This window comes from Gracilinanus agilis, chromosome 2 (assembly GCF_016433145.1).
Source record: "Gracilinanus agilis isolate LMUSP501 chromosome 2, AgileGrace, whole genome shotgun sequence".
In the NCBI taxonomy this organism is placed as follows: Eukaryota; Metazoa; Chordata; class Mammalia; order Didelphimorphia; family Didelphidae; genus Gracilinanus; species Gracilinanus agilis.
In genome coordinates, this window is record NC_058131.1 from 79,851,265 (window position 1) to 79,865,092 (window position 13,828).

The window sequence follows — 13,828 nt, forward strand, 5'->3', positions numbered from 1 at the left end:
CTCAGATACTTAATAGTTGTGTGACCCTGGGCAAATCATTAAGCCCCCTCCATCTCAGTTCCTCATCTGTAAAATGGGGACACACTGGAGAAAGAAATAGCACACCACTACAGTATCTTTGCCAAAAATACTCCACGGACAAAAGTCCTTGGGGACATGACTCAACAATAATAACAGCAGCCACAACAACGAAAACATCACTTTCTTTTCATGTAACCTACCTCTTTTCTGTTTAGATTATAGATATATTAGGTTTTGAGCTCTTTAATGGCAGCGGCTATCTTTTATCCCTTTTGATATCCCTAGCCCTTAGCACAGTGATCGACATATAGAAGACACTTAATAATTAATGTTTATTGATTAAATGGTTGATTATTTTATAGAAGGGAAAAGGGAACCTTCAAGAGGTAAGAACATTTGACTGAAAAAATAATTAGAAACATTTAGCTGGCTCGGTAGATAGAAATCTGGACTTGGAAGTCTGGAAGAACTGAGTTTGAAAACTGTCTCTGACACTGCCTAAAAGTATGACCCTGGGCAAGTCACATAATCTTCCTTAACTTCAGTTTCCTCATCTGTAACATGGAGATAATAATGGTACCAATTTGATCAGGTTGCTGTGAAGATCAAATGTGATATTAAATGTAAAAAGTTTGTAAAGCTTGAAACATTGTGTAAATATTAGTTGCTAGAATAACAATAATAATATATTTAATAATAGAATAATTGTTATTATTATACAATGTGTCATGCATATTAAGTGCTCCATAAAAACTTAAAGGAAGGAAAGCAGAAAATAGAAGAAGGAAGGATGTAAGGAAGCTAGGAAGCTGGCTATATACTTAGATACATACATATATACTTGTCCAAATCTTCTCTATCGATAGACCATTAGTGACTAGGAAAGTTAGGCTTAGGACTACATAAAAGGAAATACTGGAGGGAGTATTCATCAATTGAACCTTGCCATCTTTCAACTCTTTGAAGAATGCAATTTAATTGTATTCCATATGAAACAAAAGCAAAAGGAATAAGCACCTACTCTGTCCCAGAAACTGTTCAGCATTTTATAAATTCCTAATTTGAATCTCCCTACAAACCTTGCAGGTAGAGGCTATTATCCTACCCATTTTACAATTGAGGAAACTGAGGCAAACAGAGGTTAAGTGATTTGCCCAGAGATACACAACTAGTAAGAGCACAAGAATGGATTTAAATTCAGTTCTTCTTAACTCCAGTCAAAGTTCTCTGTGTACTGTACTAACTACCTACCTCAGGAGATGCTTAGACCATGGATATAATTTTTCTGTGGATGATAATGATAATATTTAGCATTTATATGTGGCATTAAAGTTGAAACGCCCATTATTACATGCATTTTCTCATTGATTTTATCCTTACAACTACCATGTGAGGTAGATATTATCATTATTATATATCCTCATATACATACACACACACACACACATATATATATATATATAAATATATATATATTTATATATATATATATGTCCTCATCTATAAAATGGATGAGGAGGCTGAGATTGAGAGAGGTTTAATGACTTATCCAGTATCACACAGTGAGTATCTGAAGCAAGATTTAAACTCAGATTTTCCTGTCCTCAAATGTAATTCTACATTATACCTCTGATGGTAATAATAATTAGTTGATTACTAGTAAAACTACTTCAAAAGATCTGGTGACTGTTACTTTGAATTCTAGAAGCAACTTTATGCGTAGCTACTATTATTACTACTACTACTTCTAGCTATTGTAGCTCATGAGCCCCCACCAGTGTGCTTCCCATTAGCTGCCAGCCAATAGATTAAATTAATATATATATATATATATATACATATATATATATATATATTATTCCTGTTAACTCCTTAGGAGCATAGGGCCACAACCATCTCACGCCAGCAGACTCTGTTCTGGGCAACTTCCCCCAGCTGGGCCCATGTCATTAAGAATGGTTGCTATATGCTATTGCTCCCATAAAAGTAGGACACATTATCCCCAAAATACACATAGTGTCCATGGGAAGAACCAGCTCAAAACTAGTATAAAATGGTAATGATGTTTATGTTTTGGATGCGTGTGTGGCAAAACAGTAGCAACAATTTCTGATATGGCAAGACCTAGCAGTCCTTTCTCTCTTGATAGAAGAAGGACTATATAGTCCTTGTTCCCTCTCTAAGCTCTCTGTAGATTCTTGAATAGGGAAATGTCATAGTAAATTGGTATTTTCCAAGGATGAGTAGTGAATGGCTTAAAATAAGAGATGGGAAGACTCTGCTCGCTTCGGCCCCACATATACTAAAATTAGAATGATACAGAGAAGATTAGCATAGCCCCTACGCAAGGATGACACGCAAATTCGTGAAACATTCCATATTTTTAAATTAAGGGTTAAAAATAAATAAATAATAAAATTACCAATGAAAACCCCTCTAAAACTTATATAAAAAAAAAGAGATGGGAAGACTAACTAGGAATCTATTGCCAAACTTCTAACACACACATGTGTACACATACATGCACATAGTCATGAGATGATGATGGCAAGGAAGGAACAGTAATACTGAAGCTGAGTGAGTATCCAAGGCACTTAAAATAAATAAGACTGAAACAGAAGATATAACGTTTGAAGAAGTGAAAGTCAAAATTAACACAAAATTTCCCAGCCTGGGAGGCTAAAATTTGTCAGTGGGATTGTTGAAATAGAAAGCTGGTTTGGGGAGGGGGAGACAGGGAGTAGCATGATGCAAAAATACCATTGAGTTTGGAGTTAGATGATCAGGGTGATAGTCATGACTCTTCCACTATCACTAACCAGTTGACTTTAAGAGCATCCTTTCCTCCTCTGAGTCTCAGTTTCCCCATCTATAACACATAGTTGTTGAATTAGATGATCTGAAAACCCCCTTCCAACTCTGCCATTCTATTCTATATGTTCTTAGAACTGTTCCTTCTCTGACGTTCTATATTCTAACACCCCTTCTGACTCTGACATTCTGTGTTTGGTATTCTGAAATTACTTCCAGCTTTGATATTTTGTCATAATGGCCTTGTCATCTCTCATTTTGTTTGTTTTATATTTTAAAGTTCTACTAAACTTATAGATTTTCAGTCCAACCTATGCTTCCAACTCAAAAACACAATTGTACACACATACATACAAACAGAAATGCATATCTCATTTTACAGAAGCAAAAACTGAATTCTAGAGAGGGGAAATGATTTATCCTGGGTTGCACATCATCACATCCAAAGCAGAGAGCCAGGAAGAATCCAGGTTATCCCATTCAGTGTTCATTCCACCACTCTACCAAGCACCAGAGTCAACAATCCCACACTCCCTGTTTTCCATCTGTGTGAATGATGGGACCCTTGACAACACAGCAAGTTTTTTTTAAACCCTTAACTTCTGTGTATTGGCTCATAGGTGGAAGAGTGGTAAGGGTGAGCAATGGGGGTCAAGTGACTTGCCCAGGGTCACACAGCTGGGAAGTGTCTGAGGCCGGATTTGAACCCAGGACCTCCCGTTTCTAGGCCTGACTCTCAATCCACCGAGTTACCCAGCTGCCCCCTCACAGCAAGTTTTTAATACCTTGAGTCACTGTCTATGGCCTCATGGGACCCAGTCCTTCTATTATACCAGATAATTCAGCTCCCCCTTTTCCCTGAAAGTCTTCACCATATCCATCGCTAGCCTTGGAAAAAAAAAAAAAGATGTCCAGTTCAATCAGAGCCCCTGCTTGGTTAGAAGCAAACTCTCTGGGACCATTATTGTTGGGTCTATTAGCTAAGTCCTATAGACTTCAACTCGCTTTAGAGAACTATTGGCAATTTATGGTTTGACATTTTTCTCAGGTCCGTATAACACTTGTTTATTAGAGATAATTTGCTTAAGCACATGGAAGGTGGAAGGTCATGCAAGGAAGGATTTTATTAGTTGTGGACTGCCTGGATCAATAATCATTTGAATATTGTAAATCTATCCCGTTAACAGGTTTATTTCTTCATCAGATATTAATTCCAGAGGCTTTCACCCATTATGGAATTGACATAAACCATGCCATGCAGATGTTGTCCCCATAATCAAGTTCAGCTGCCTGTCTTGGGGAGCCACTCTGGGGGCTGCCTTTTAATGCCTCATCGAGGGCCTTGTGGTGAGGGAGCTGTCAGATTGTTGAGATGTCAGAAAAATAGAGGCTTCTGGTTTGCTCTGGGAAGAAGCAGAGGGAAAATGGAGGTACATAGACTTCGGGCTACCAATAACAATCCTACATATTTCCGCCGCACCTTTCATCCAAATGCATCCCAAAGCACTTTACAAACCACAGGATAAACAATTGGGATCATTTCATTCCCCGATGGGCTGAGCTGTTGTTATTAATATAACTTTACAAACAAGAGTTCTTCAGAAAGCTTCTGGCCAGACCACAGTTCATTAAAAAAGCCTCATACCAATGGCCGTGCCTGTAATGTTATGGCCACCCACTGCCGCCCAGCGGTGACTCAAGCAGTGCCCCAAAGCTATTCCTGACCAGGATAGTGCCCACTCGCCTGTCCTTGTGCTGATCCAAGAATCATGGAATGTTGGCCAGAAAGGACCTCCAACTATCACCTGACAGAGAGGGGAAGAATAAAGCCCAAAGATGGCACAGACCTTGCCCCAAATCACTGTTGTTAGTCTTTTCAGTCGGGTCCAACTCTTCAGGACTCCATTCAGAATTTTCTTGGCAAAGATCTGGGAATGGTTTGCCATTTCCTTCTCTAGCTCACTAGACAGATGAAGAATCTGAAGCAAACAAGGTTAAGTGTCTTGCCCAGGGTCACACAGCTAGTAAGTGTCTGAGGCTAAATTTGAACTCAGGAAGATGAACATTCCTAACTCTATCCACTGTGCCACTTACCTGTTGCCAAATCATGTACCTAGCAAATAAAAGAAGCAAGACTCAAATCCGTGTCGCCTAGCTCCTAGTCGGCTTTCCCATTCCATGATATACTGTTTCTCTCTGGCCCAATTTCATTCACCAGCCAAACTTTAACTAAAGAAATAGCTGGTTGGCTATTTCATCTAGTAATAGATCTGAAGGATTATAATGATGATAGGAAGGTGCCATAGCAAATGGGATACTAGATCTGAATTCAAATCTAGCCTAAGATACCTATCAGGATATGTCCCTGGGCAGGTTGCTTAATCTCTCCCTATCCGAGTTTCTCATCTATAAAATGGGAATAACAGTAGCCACTATCTCACAGGTTTGCCATGAGGGTCAAATGAGAAAATATTTGTAGTGTTTTGTACTCCTCTGAACATTATATAAAAGCTGGCTATTGTCAGCTGATATTTATATAACACTTCAAGGTTTGCAAAATACTTTATGCACATCATCTCATTTGATATAACTTATTACTCTCATTTTACACTTGGAGAAACTGAGGCTCATAGAGATTGAATAACTGGGCTAACGGCCTCAGAGACAGGATATGTCTGAGGCTGGTCTACCTGACTCCTGAATTCAATACAATAGATCCTGTCTAGATTTGGATGTAGGGAGTAGGATTTTATTCAGTGAGAAGATCAGTATGTGATGAAGATCTAGCTTTATTGTGTCCAGAGTGGGCTAAGGATAGGGGATGGGGATGGTTGCTTTCTGAAGTTGTTATTTGTTCCTTTGGGGGGTATTTGACTCTGTTATCTGACTTTGTCAAAGTACCTTGTTGAAGCGTTCATTACTGGTTAAAGCAGAGAGGTTTCGCCTAGTGTGTGCCCAAGAATCAAGCTCCAGGCCTGGAGTTGAGAGGACATGGGTTCAAATATGACCTCAGGCACTTTCTAGCTGTATGACCCTGGGCAAGTCATTTACCCTCCCCCCCCCCATTTGCCTTTTTTTTTTTTTAAAAAAAGCTTTTCTCCCTGCACTTTTATAGCCCAGATGGACATGATACAGTGCAGTGTCAGATACCTTCTATCTTGACATCTGGTACCTATCATATAACTCCTCCTCCTGGAAGAGGAAAGGGGCAGCAGTTTAAAAAATTATTCAAAATTCCCATTTCTATAACATTTGTTTAGTTTATCAGAAGCTTTTCTCATGCCAGCCCCATGAGGTAGGGAATGAGAGCATCTTCATGCCCATTTTTCAGATAAAGACACAGAGGTTCAGAGAGGATGCCACGTGTACCTCACTAGTAACTGCTAGAGCTGGGATTTGAACATAAGTTTTCTGATCCCAGGTCCAAAGCCTCTATACCTCTAGAAAGAGATGAGAGTGAAAATAAATGAGAATCTGCATGGGTGCTGCTCTCAAGACAATTAACTCCACGTTATCCCATGTACTTAGGAGCTCAAAATTGAACAGATTCAGTCCCCAAATTGAACAATTCATTCCAAGCAAGTGGTCATCAGCTCTTGGCTTCCAGACTTCTCATGGTGTGAGCTCATGTCCTCTTAATGCAGTCTATTCTACTCTCTCTCTTCTACCCATTGGTTCTACCTCTATGGTCAAGTAGAAGAAAGCTCATCCCTCATCTAATTATAAACCCTTCACTTAATTGAGTATATGAAGCCTGACCTATCAAAGTTTTCTCTGTCCCAGGCTAAACATCCTCTCTTCCTTCACCTGATCCTTACATGAATTAACTTACTTTTTATGGGCTTTATTATTTATTTATTTTGCTTTATGGACTTATTTTCATACTTTAGGAATCTACAGTTTTCTGAGGACATTCCTTCTGTTGCTGTGAATCACAGTCTTTCCCTACTGGTCATGGCCAAAACAATTCATCTCCATTGCTCAATCCTCTTATGATGAACCTCTCCATACTCAATGAGAATAAATTGGTCCTCAGATGACTAACACAACACGATCTGTTTCTGTGCCTACACTCTGTCAAGATGATAAGACCTTCCTAAGATCTGCTTGATCTTCTGCCCCACTGACATTGCTTTTTTAGAGAACCCATCTTTCCCCTATCCCCAGTACCATGAGAAAGTGTAAGAGGAAGATGTCCTGTAGTAATTCAGCAGCTCTATGATTTCTTCCATCTGAGTATTCCTTCTATCGGGGCATTTCTCAACATGTGCATACTCATGCAGATAGCTCAGCTCTTTCAGATTCACATTTTCTAGAGGATATCATGTACTATTTATTATGCCTAGGTTATCATTAAAATATGCCTCTACTGTAAATTTTTATGAGCCTATTCAATTTGAATTTCTACTTATATTCTTTTGGCAGTGTCTATTACACATAAATACAAATTCAACTGAGTGACCTTTCAACTTCATATAATAGTTCAGGCAATAGAAATTTTTCATCCATTTAGTTTTTCCTGTGTAGATTGTTAAGCTGATCTCTTTTGAGTAATCATTAGATTTCATTGAAGAGGCACTTAAATGTTCTGGGATTTAATGTTATTAAGTTGCTAAATGTTAATAAAATGCTTAATGTTATTAAGTTATTAAGTTGGAGAACCTCACCATCTATAAGGAATTCTTCCATCTGGACACTGTCCAAGACATCTTCATTGTCAGTGACAAATACTTTTGGGATACATACACCTTCCTGTTTGGGGTTTCTTTTAATATTAATCATCTGAGGGGGCAGCTAGGTGTCTCAGTGGATTGAGAACAAGACCTACAAGTCCTAGATTCAAATTTGACCTCAGATACTTTCTAGATGTATGACCCTGGATAAGTCACTTAATCCCAATTGCCTAACCCTTACCGTTCTTCCACCTTGGAACCAATACATAGTATAGATTACAAAACAGAAGTTAAAGGTTTAAACATATTAATAATGTGAGAATTTTAAACAGTTACCAATGTGGTTACAAAAAGGAAAAAAAATTATACATTCTTAAGCGTATACATTCAAAGCTTCTTATTGAATGAATGCTTTTATGAGGCATTTTGTTCAATTTGAACAACTGCTTTCTTTTTCTTTTAGAGAGTATGGGAATAAGCTACAAAAAAATGAACAGTAGAATTATTTTTTTTTACATTCTCTGCAACTTTGACTCAATTGTGTAACTATAAAGATATGGTCTACTGTAGAAAATAATTTGTAAACGCCTTCATTTTCCCTTCTCATATCAAGGAAACCCTTGACACATGCATAAATTGTTCCCATAAAGCATTTATAAAAATGGAAAGTAGGAATGTTGGTCAGTAGTTATTTACTGCTTTTGGCCAATAGTCATAATGCTTATGGGGAGCCCTGAAGAACAATATATAGCATACAAGATCCAAAGTCAAAATGCGTGAAGTTTGTCTTGTCTTCAATACTTATTGCTGTGTGACCTTGAACAAGTCACAGAAACTCTGAGTCTTAGACAACACTCTAAGATTATAACTTATAGATAGGTGGCGATCTATGTCAGTCTCTATTTTGCTAGTAGTGCCAAACTCAAATAGAAAGGGGGGCATCAAATGGCACTCATGGATCCCTGAGGGCTATATATTGACTTAGAAAACTGTATATTAACATTATCTCTGTTCTATTGCTTTTTTCTCTTGTTAAATATTTCCCAGTTATATTTTAATATGATTCAGGCAGTACTCAGAAATTTGTACCTCTGTTCTACATCAATAAAATTACAAGCCCTAGATACATTGATATAATATCATCTGTATGTTTCCATTCTCTTAAGAATCTTTCCTTCCAAAAGATGTCTTACAAAAATGGTCCCTGACTGCTTTCAAGATTATCATCTCTAGAATAAATTTCTTCTATTCTTTCCATTCCTTGGTCTAGTCCAGGTACTTTTCTGAACATCATCATCATCTTTTTATTTTTTTTTAATATTCCACTGGGTTTTGTTGAAGGCTATGGCCCAGCTGGACAGTGAGCTCAGGGAATGTGAAAGCGAATATCATCTGCCTAAGTGCAATTTTTACCTCCCTTATAGTGCATCAGGGATTGAAGGATGAGAATCCATTGATATTGATGATAAAAAAAATGAATCATTCTAGAAACACTGATAAAACCTGTTCCATTTTCCATGTATTTGTTTTGCTCCGGCTAAATTCATCAATGAATACTCTTGAGATGCTGTGACTTAGTTCATTCTCTTGCCAACTTTTGCATGGACTTGTTTCTACAACCTTTTATTGTTTTCTGGTCTATACTCCTCCAACTCTTCTTCCATTCTCCTGTAGTGTTCTATAAGTTAATTTCTATTTTAAAAAAAGTTTTACTCATGGCCAATCATTTCTCTAGCCTTGGCAAGGAGACGTGCCGGCATTGCTTTTAATAATCCAGAGTCTTTCCTGTGCCATGACGAGGCATGAGAATAGGACTTAAAAGATAAATTTGGTGATGCCTGACAGGAAAAATCAGAAGGCAAAAGTTTGAAGGAGATGGCACAGTGGATGGAGCACTGGACCTGGAGTCAGGAAGACCTGAGTTCAAATCCATCCTTAGTTAGTTATTTGCAGTAGGCCTTGAACAAGTTACTTAATCTCTCTGGTATCTCAGTTTCCTCCTATGTAACATGGGGCTAATAATAACATTTTCTTCCCAGGGTTGGATAAAATAAATAATATTTGTAAAAGTGCTATATAAATGCTATTATTTTATGATTCTTTATTGTTATTTAAAACAACAGCACATTATATACAACTGTTCTAATTGGTACCTTATTTTCAGAAGTCATTTTCTTCATTACCATTGCATGTGAACTGTCACAAATCAGAGAGTAAATTTATTAAGCACCTACAACCTGTAAGGCACTGTGCCAAGTGCTAAGATACAAATTTAAAAAATAAAGATTCCTGCCCTTGAGTAGCTTACAATCTAGTGGGAGAAGACAACATACAAAAGGAAGATGAAAAGTAGAGAAAAGGAAGGTATCTGGTGAAAGAGACATAATGGAGTTCAGGCTAAAAAAATCATAGCTGCTTCGTTCAAAAAGTACCTTTGGTATTTGGTTTCTGGGGAGCAAGTTCTTTTTTTCATTATGTATGTATGTATGTATGTATGTATGTATGTATTAGAGCTATTAATTAATTAAGAGTATTTTCCCATGGTTACATGATTCACGTTCTTTCCCTCCCTTCCTCCTACCTCTCTCCCATAGCCAACGCACAATTCCACTGAGTTTTACATGTATCATTGATCAAGACCTATTTCCATATTATTAATATTTGCATTAGAGTGATCCTTTAAGAGTCTACAGTGGAGAACAAGTCCTTAATGGGATATGACCTGGAGACAGGATGATGTCTATCCATCATGATGTTGATGATACAAATTCCTCTATTGTTTAAGACTTACAAAATATTTTCCTCAAACAACCTTTTAAATTTGGGAGTACGAGTATTGCTATCTCCATTTTACTGATAAGGAAATTGAGAATTCAAAAAAGTCACATAACAAATGGCAAAGAGATCAGATCCTCCAGTGCCAAAGCTAGAACTCTTTTTTTTTTAACCCTTGTACTTCGGTGTATTGTCTCATAGGTGGAAGAGTGGTAAGGGTGGGCAATGGGGGTCAAGTGACTTGCCCAGGGTCACACAGCTGGGAAGTGGCTGAGGCCGGATTTGAACCTAGGACCTCCTGTCTCTAGGCCTGACTCTCACTCCACTGAGCTACCCAGCTGCCCCAAGCTAGAACTCTTTTCATTGTACCAGGGTCATGCTAATTTTTTAGAATTATGCCATAAGTTTTATGAAAAAGGGCTGTTTTCAAAAATAACCTTACAAAGTAGATAATTCAACTCATTAGGACGGTAGTTCATGGGTCCCCATCTCCTCCATTCACCAACTCACAGAATCTGAAACCTGGGAGGGACCTCAGCAACTGTCCTTGACTTATAATGCACCCCACACAAACCTTGCTGAGAAATGGGCATCTAAGCTTAGTGTAAAAGACTGAGGTGGATGAACCCAAAACTTTCCAAAGCAGTCCATTGTTCCTTTCTATGATCTGAAAAATTAGGAACTTTTCCTTTATATCCACTGAAATCTATTGCTTTGTAACTCTCACCTTTTGGAAATGAGTCTTTGCCCTTGAGGGCTAGCCAGCCCTAAGTGGCCTCTCTCTAAGGGGCACAAAGAGTCACAAACATTTGTTACCCACCTACTATGTGCCAGGCACTATGCCAAGCACTCCCCAGTAGGAACCACAGCCAGGCATAAGGACACTCAAGCTGGGCCCCAGAGAATCAGGAAGGAGCATTTCCTCCATCTGTAGCTCTGAAAATGTATTGTTATGTTCCCTGGAGCCTGAAGGGAAGGATTGAGCCCATTTTCAGTAGTAGCTGTGCAAAACTTCTGGGATTTTATGATGCAGTCAGGCCGATTAAATATATGGGGCACAGATTGCTAGAGTCCTCCTGTTTTTCTGGAGTGGTTTGAAGAGGCTTAAGTACAAGTCCCAGTGTTAATGAGGAAGCAGGAATGGAAAGGAGTTAGCAGTTTGGATCCATGGTGGAGAGTGCTAAAAGAACTATTTATTGAAATCACCATTTCAAGTCAACAAACATTTACCAAATGCCTACTGCCTCCTCCTTGAGTGGTGGTGACATTGGCTCTCTCTCTCTCTCTTTAAAAAAAAATACCCCCCTCAGACACTTCCCAGCTGTGTGACCCTGGGCAAGTCACTTGACCCCCATTGCCTACCCTTACCACTCTTCTGCCTTGGAGCCAATACACAGTATTGACTCCAAGACGGAAGGTAAGGGATAACCCTTACTTTCTGTCTTGGAATCAATACTAAGCATTGGTGCCAAGGCAGAAAAGTGGTAAGAGCTAGGCAATTGGGGTTAAGTGACTTGGCCAGGATCACATAGCTAGGAAATGTCTGAGGCCATATTTGAACCCAGAACTTCTGATCTCTAGGTCTGACTATCAACTGAGCCATCTAGCAACCCCAATACTGACTTTTGAAAGCTCAGCCATCAGATCATACCCAGAGCTAGATGAGACCCCAGAGGCCGTGATGAGTGGGTGGAGAGGCAGCCAGTATTACAGACATAGATGGAAGGGCATAAGTTGTGTCCTGAGAATGGTAATTTCTCCAATTTTTGGCCTATGTGTGGTGCATATAAAAAAAATCAATGTGAAACAAGGCTGGCAATGGAAGCCAGGTTCCCAAGTGTGTCCAATGTCAGGATTAGGAGTTTGCACTTTATTTGGTAGGCTGTGGGAGGCAAAATAATGCAATCAGCAGAAAGTTAGGACGATATGACTTAGATTTGGGAAATAAAAACTAAAAAGACTTTAGAAATCACCTAGTCCTAGGATTAGAGATTGTAAAATCATAGCTCAGAGCTATGAGAGCTGGAAAGGGATCTTTAAGCTAATTTAGTCCTATTCTCTCATTTTACAGATAAAGAAACTAAGGCACAAAGTACTAAACTGGCTTGCCCCAAATTACAAGGTACTTAAAAGTAAACTTAGATTTTGAACTCAGTTCTGCTGCCTCGAAAGCTAAAGTTCTTTCTACTCTACTAGCTGCCTGACTTACAACAGTGGATAGGACAGATGGGACTCTACAATCTGACCTCAACTTACCTTTCCAGCTTAGTTTTACACTGTTCTTTCTCGTATACACTACTCACCCACTCACTGGCCAATATAGGCTACTTTCTCTTCTCAGAGCACAGGCCCTACTCTTCTGCCCCTTTACCTTGGTTTACCATGTCCTCTATGCCTAGAATGCCGCTCCTCCCACTCCCATGTCTTCCCAGTTACGATTTAGAGTGGGACAGGACCTAAGAAAGCCTCTAAACCACCCTTCTTATTTTACAAATGCAGAAATCAAGAACCAACAAAGGTGACTTTCTCAGGGTCATAGACAGGGATAGTAAAAATGGCAGAGCTACTAGTATTCAGGTGGATGTCTTTCAACCCCAAATCCATTGCCCTTTTTTAATACGCCATGGAGGATAGATTAGGCTGTCAAAAATGATCTACAATTAAAAAATGAACCCATACTTTTAAAAAATAAACTCTTGCATTTGGGAAAGCAAAAATTTTGAATTAATTATTTGGAACATGTGCAGCGTCTAAGCATTAGTAGGTAATGCCAAATCCAGCAATGTAAAATTAATCATATTCCTCCTTATCTCTAATTGCCTCATATCTCCTGTATACATGGGGAGGGAAGCTTCATTCTCCAAACACACAGCATTCTTCCCCCTGCTTCCTGTATTTCTTTACACCTTCCTCCCTTGACGTTCATTGTTGGCGATGCTCACGTTCAAGTGGCTTTCTTCCTCCAGTCCTTCCTAGAATGGACTTTGGGGATGCCTCCAGCTTCTGAGCCCCAGAGAAAGATGAGGCCAGAGATGGTGGCAAGGGAAAGGGAACTGCCCCAAAAGAGGAAATGAAAAGTGAGAAGCGTTTGCAGTTTGCAGGGAGGGGAAAAAAGCCTGGAAACAGCGGGGCAGCAGGAAGAAGGCATATTTACCTTCCAAATGCCTTATTTCCTTTTTGAATAACCATTCCAGTTCCCTCGAATGGTATACATTTCCTTTCAGAGATGCCCCAAATTCCTTTCTCAAAAGAATGCTTGAATGGCAACCTGGCTAAGAAAACTTTGTTGAGAAATTACAAATCACTAATGCAAGTGCTTCTCGGAATCGTTTTCCTTTTGTTTTGTATCATTTCCACACTTATAAAATCAAACTTTCCGTTAAATGTTTATATAGTAATTCAGCCAGTCTAAGCCATCTGCTGGGGTAGCATCTGTAGAAGTCTTTGAGGCGTGCTCAGCATTGTGTCTTCTGTTCAGCCTAGCACAAAGGCATTCTGTTTAAATCCCACGGCCTCGTTGCAGGCTTTATGTCAGGACTGCACTTCCC

At 39.0% G+C, this 13,828-nt stretch overlaps 1 protein-coding gene and 1 non-coding gene across 2 annotated transcripts in view; both read left to right on the forward strand.

Annotated features, from left to right (window-relative positions):
* The window catches only part of WWOX (WW domain containing oxidoreductase), a 1,184,703-nt gene that overhangs the window by 1,140,511 nt on the left and 30,364 nt on the right, over positions 1–13,828 (forward strand). The gene's annotated exons all lie outside the window — the stretch shown is intronic.
* Positions 2,302–2,406, forward strand: LOC123238316. The gene has a single exon (XR_006505518.1). It is a non-coding gene; the product is annotated as a U6 spliceosomal RNA (small nuclear RNA).